This window comes from Pithys albifrons, chromosome 12, assembly GCF_047495875.1.
Source record: "Pithys albifrons albifrons isolate INPA30051 chromosome 12, PitAlb_v1, whole genome shotgun sequence".
Lineage (NCBI taxonomy): Eukaryota > Metazoa > Chordata > Aves > Passeriformes > Thamnophilidae > Pithys > Pithys albifrons.
The window spans coordinates 11,238,078-11,244,118 of NC_092469.1; positions in this window are offsets into that span (position 1 = coordinate 11,238,078).

Consider the following 6,041-nt stretch of genomic DNA (forward strand, 5'->3'; position numbering starts at 1 on the left):
TAGAATCCTATAGACCAGAATTAAAGATTCAAATAGTCACTTGTTTTTCAAACACACATAGATATTTTCCTGCCCTTTCAGACACCTGACTGCATTTGAGAATCTGGCCCTGAGTCATGTCTGAATGTCCTGTGCTCAAAATGTGAGCTACCAAGTCAGCTGGAGCAATGCATTAGTCTATGACAGCAATTTAAAGTAAAACTTGTTTAAGTTTTTGATGTGGCTGTTTAATCTACATTAAATACCCAACCAAACTATAGCAAGGATGGGAGGAGATCAAGGGCAAATACTTCAAGTCAATGCAGGCAGGGAAATTCACTGCAGTGAATGAAATAATGGAATCATGGTGTTATCCTGCAGTGGCCAGGAGAGTAGGGATGAGGGGTGCTCAGGGCTGCAAGTTGCCTGTGATGCCAGGACCATGGAAGAGACTAGAACGCAATTTGGCTGGGCAAACCCTGCCTGGAAGGTTTTCTTGGTCTTCTGACCCTTCCACATCAGTCTGTGGTAGAAACCAAGTGCATCTCACTGATGATATTCCACAGCCTGTGGCCCAGTGATTGTTTTACTCTGATAAAGTGCAGCAGCCATTGCAGGCCCAGGGGGACAAGAAGCTATGCAGAGCTCCAGGGCAGCACTGCCAGTGATGCCTCTTGGGTTGTACTGGCCCAAAAGAAAGCCCAGCACTGCCAGCCAGGAGTGCTTCTGGGAAGAAATTCATAGTGTATGGAAATACAGAGTAGAAATTGTTTGAAATGGCTACTTTTGTTCTTCTGACAGGTATAAAAAAACAGAATAGAAAACTGGAATATACTATAATACAGGGCTGGCAACTTGCTTTTATCATGACTCTTATTTATGTAGGTCTATTTCCTGCATTCAAAGGATGGAGAATTCTTTCATTAGTAAATGTATTGCCCATACAACGCCAAGGAAAGCTAGATATTGTTCAAGTTGATAGCTTCAAAAAAATGAAAGGAACATAAAATGATCTCTACATTTGTAATGTTTAGGTCTTGTGATTTTTAAGGTGAGCTTCTAATTTTGTAGCCCAGGTCATGATATGTGAATGTTCGGAGTTGATGGTAATATAAGGAATAATAAAGTCATTTGAGCATCTGCCTGTCAGTTCTCACATTTGAAAGAGCATCTCTTCCTGGAAGAATACTTGTTCCCTGACAGTATTGATGTATCGATTATACTGCTATTTCTTTGGCAGCTTGTTGTTTCTTTTGGAAATCTGAAATATGTTTTAAAAATAAGTGCAAAATCTCCCCTTTCCCTGACCCCTGTAAAGACAGTCATCTGGACTTAATCTCTAATCACAACTCTAGGCTCTGAAACTGGGGTTTACAATAGAAATGCCAACAAAATTTTAACTGTGCCATAATACAATAGTTATGTAAATACAGTACATAATGCACTTAATATGCTAATCGCTGAATATCAGGAAGCAAAATCTCACTGGAGCAGAACTCAGCTATGGCATTGCAGCCTTTTGCTTGCAGAAAAAAGAGAATGAATTGCAGAGCTTGTAAGGGTGAGCTGCTTCTTCTGGTTAGCCCTGGCATTTCTGGGAGAATGAACAGCACTTCTTAATTTTCACTTTAACCACTAGCTGCTTTTTTTAATAGTATGTCTTGCCAGTTAGGTTTGATTCTGCCATGTTTTCGATGATTTATTTTTGTTTGACAATAATGTAAAATTCAAACCATCTGATGCTACGTTTTAGCTCCATTAGCTGGGAACCACAAACCTATGCCATGTCACTTTTTCTTTTTATAGTGCTGTTTCAAACTTACTGGCATAATTGATCGATTTTTTTCTTTGTCTGGATTAAATGATGGTTTTGGCCAGAGTTTCAAAACAGGATGCCAAATTTTCTTATTCTTATGACTCGCATCTCCATGTTGCACAGGACTAACTATATAATATTCAAATGCCTCATTTGTAAACACACAATTATGTACACAAAGAATGCTTCTTAATGTTTCTCCAATTTGGCTCCGATGTTGCACTAGTGATGGCTGCTGGCATGTAGACCAACTAATTTGTGCCATCCCAGCACTCTGAAAGCTGAATTAAATTGAGCACAAATACTGCAACCTAATGCTTTTTAAAGATAATACATACAGATGGGTTTCTTTTAAATATGCGTATCTATGCACACACCTCTCATGCCAATATACAGATTTTAGAGAGGATCCAGTTAAAAGAGATAGGTTGGCACATTATTCCTGAAGTGGTTCTTCCATTACATAATGTAGCTCCCCAGACATAATCAAAACAGCCCTCCTCAAACTTGTTGGACAAAGAGATCATAGCCAGTCTTTAGTGTCTGCTGTAGATGCAGCTGAGAGAGAAAAGCAATACCTGGTCTGTGCAGTGGAACCGTGTCCTGCCCATGGAGCCACAGAAAGATGGAGCTGTGGACAGATACCTTACTGAAGCCCAGGAGTCAGGGCAGGCAGGGGGAGCTGTGCATAGGACTGGAACTGCTCTACAAACCTGCAGCTTTTGGCTTCAGTAGTCAATGTGCTTGTCTTTGCAGGTAAAGAGACAATTTCAGCAGCTGTGAAAATCGTATTTCTTACCTTGGCAGAGGTAGTTTCTCAATACTCAGCTTAGTAAAGGGATAGATAATTTTTTGAAAGGCGGTAACGTGTTTTACCCTATGTGAACCTCAATACACAAGTCTTGTCAGTCAGTGCAATAGCCAGTTCACACTCCAGAGTGTGACGCATTATTAACTCACAGTGGGTCAGTAGAAGTTTTGTGTGGAAGCAAAGTGTCCTCAAGCCACCAGAGTATGTCGTGCAACACTTTTACTCTTTTCAGAAATAATGCTGACACTAAGTTTGTCGTGTTTAACATCCCCATGTGTTTCAGTCTGGCTCCCTTCAAAATACAAGAGATATCGAAGGTGTGGCTCTGTCTTGCCAACAGTCTTAGCCTAGATAGTGCTTATTCATGTTTTTTGGATCTATGTACTTGAATACTCTCTGCAGCAGTGAAAGAAAGTGGGAAAATAAAAGATCTCAGTGAAGAGCAGAAACAGAATGAAATTCCACAGTGAATGTTCATGTTTTAACCCTTTTCTTCATGTCTGTGTGCTGTTGGGATGAGATCATCAGAAGCTAATAGTTGCTGCTTTAGAAAATAATAGGATAGACAGAAGATATGGAGGGGATGAGGAATGAGTAGACCTGACTGTTTCAAACTTATTAGGTTTCTGAAGAGAGTTTCTAGTGGGGGAGGCATTGGCAGTGGTTACTGTCACCACGTACTGGTGACAGTACGACTGCTCCTGCTTTGTGGAGAACCTGAAGATCTGGTTCAGTTTGTTCAGTGCTGCAGGTTTTGGCTAATTCACAAAGCAAAAAGTAATATGAAAAGGAACTATCATTTCCTCAACTACAAGGTATTAATATCCTGTTCAATTTAATTTCTACCTCGTGTTATTGTGAACCCTTTAATATGTAGCATCAGCTTGGCAAGGATTTTCTGACAGCATCAAAAAAGAATTTACCCCTGAAATACTGTCACAGGAATTGCTGCAGCTCCCACTAACAGAGTTTCTCAGGAAGCAGACATGGAGTTGGCTGTTGCAAGGACAATAAATCCCCCTTAAGCAAAGTACTGCCCAAAGTCCCCAGCGGTGTAATAATAATTTCTGAGACAAATTAATATAAGCAGGACGCTGCAGGTTCCTCATTGTGTGGATATACAAGTCAGGTATGAGGCTGACCAACAGGAGCACAGTGAGGGGTAAGACCTGGGCTGAGTAACCCTCCTGCATACACATGTGCCAAGATAACCTGGCCTTGGACAAGGAGGCACAATTATTGTGCAAGGAGGCTGCTCATCCAATGCATAAACACATTCCTTTTTGCTAGGAGGTGAAGGAGTGATGTGTTAGAGAGCCAGAAGTACTCTGTACAAATCTCTCACACTATTTTTTAAAAGATAAATATTCTTCTTATTCCAAATATACAGATTTTTCTAATTAAGGAAAAAGGACATTTTCACAAATATACTTCCTGCTGTTAAAATATCATAGAACTCATGTTAAATTGCCCAGCACTTTTTTCATGAAATGTTATTGTTCCTGTGTGTTTGCTCCTGCTCAGATGAACCACAGATGGAATTTGCCTACTTTCAGTCTTACATTAGTCATAAAACCACCAAAAAGATTTATTAAACTGAGACTTGAAAACAGAGCTGAATTCTCCTTTTCTGTAGTTTTTAGGTTCTGAGTTTTGGGATGGTTTTGGTTTATTTGCAGGACAATAGTGCCTGCAGAAATTGCTGCCTTTTCAGGAAATACCCATCAATACAAATGATAAAGCAAAGCATCTCAGCACTTATTAATGAACACTTTCTAAATTTTTCTCCCTGCATTAAAAGTGGAATAAAGATAGAAGAAATTTAGAATAGATGATGTTGATAATTCTTATCTCATTCACAAATCCATTTGGCTCAGGTATGAGATTTATCTTTCCATCTGAATCCTGAAGAACTAACTAAATCAGTGTTCCATGAAGGCCTTCTCCTCCCCCCCGCGCCCCCCCAGCCTCCTCCCCTGGCCTTTATTAAGATATTGCTCAATGATGGCCCATTTTCCTTATATAATTGAAATAATTCCTTTGGAATTATCTCCATTTCAGAGATAACCTGTGGCCTCAAGTCACCAATTATATGACTTCAGCAATACCTTATTTTCACTGAATAGCAGATGACATATGACCTTTTTCCTTACCAAGATGCACAGCTCAGGTATGTAGGGTTGATGGAACAGCAGGACCAACTTCCCTTTCATTCACCCTCATCCTCTTACCTTTTTTTAAAAGAAAAAAAATTATCTGGTCCCTATCATTGCAGTAGCCAAACCACTTTTAGTATCTGTTATTGTTTCCCTGAAATGAGTTTACAGGAAGTTGCAAAATATTACGAAGATGCAGTTTACAGAGCTCCAGTTTCATTCTTTATGTGAATAGTGTTATACAAGTCATGTGGCAGCTCAGACATGTGTTTTGAGGTTTTTGGTGTGTCACTCAAGGCCCTTGGCCCTGTGTCCTTTGTATGGCGAGATGATGAATTTTATACTGGCAGAATATGCTGTTTGTGGAAAATAGATTTTTGTGTGGAGGAGCTGCCAACATATTTCCTTAGACTGACATCAAAGTACAACAAATGCTGTCAGGGAAGCCTTGTTCTAAAATGCATGGGTTTGTGCCTGAGTGTTTGTGTGTATCTGTGTATGTATTCAGGGCTTTTCTCAAATTTAATGATAATAAACTCCTAGACATATGTATCTGTAGCTTGCCCTATCTACAGCCTCACTTTAAGATCTTTTATCTCAGGCTAATGACAGTTGTGCCTTCAGCAGTCAACAGTCTTAGACAAAATCCTGGAGTTGGCCAAGAAGATACAAACCAGAACTACTAGGAATATTTAATATTCTTTTGACTTTTGGCATTATCATGACAAAATTGTTCACTTTAAATTCTGTTTGGCATCTCCAAGAGCTTGAAATCATCCGACAGGATCAGGTTCAGTGTGAGTATTCTCATAATTCAAAGCCATCAGGTTTTCAGTCAGTTTCACATTTTAAACCTCAAACCAAATATATACCTCACTGATTCTCATTTGTCATATGACTTTGCAGCAGCTTGTTTGTTGTTTTGTGCCTAAACTTACTGGAGATAAAAAAGAGATAGTGAAATTTGCATATAATGGACAGGCTTTGTTTTTAAGCACTCTGAGCTGAAAAACATGTTAACTACTTTACTTCAATATTTTATAATTTGAAAATATAAATTGAAGAGGTCCTCTTATACTAGTGACTTCGAAAAGTATAAAATCAATGCCTTCTCTGTTTTCTGATTTTTATTAGCCTAAGAGTAGAAAAGCATAGCATTTAAAAATATATAAAACTTATTTTTGTCTTTGGGCTGTTGAGAAAGCTTTGCTTTGCTTTTGTCCAGATGCATGGGAAACAGTGATGGATAGTCAGAGTGGGCAAGCCATCTCTTTTTTTC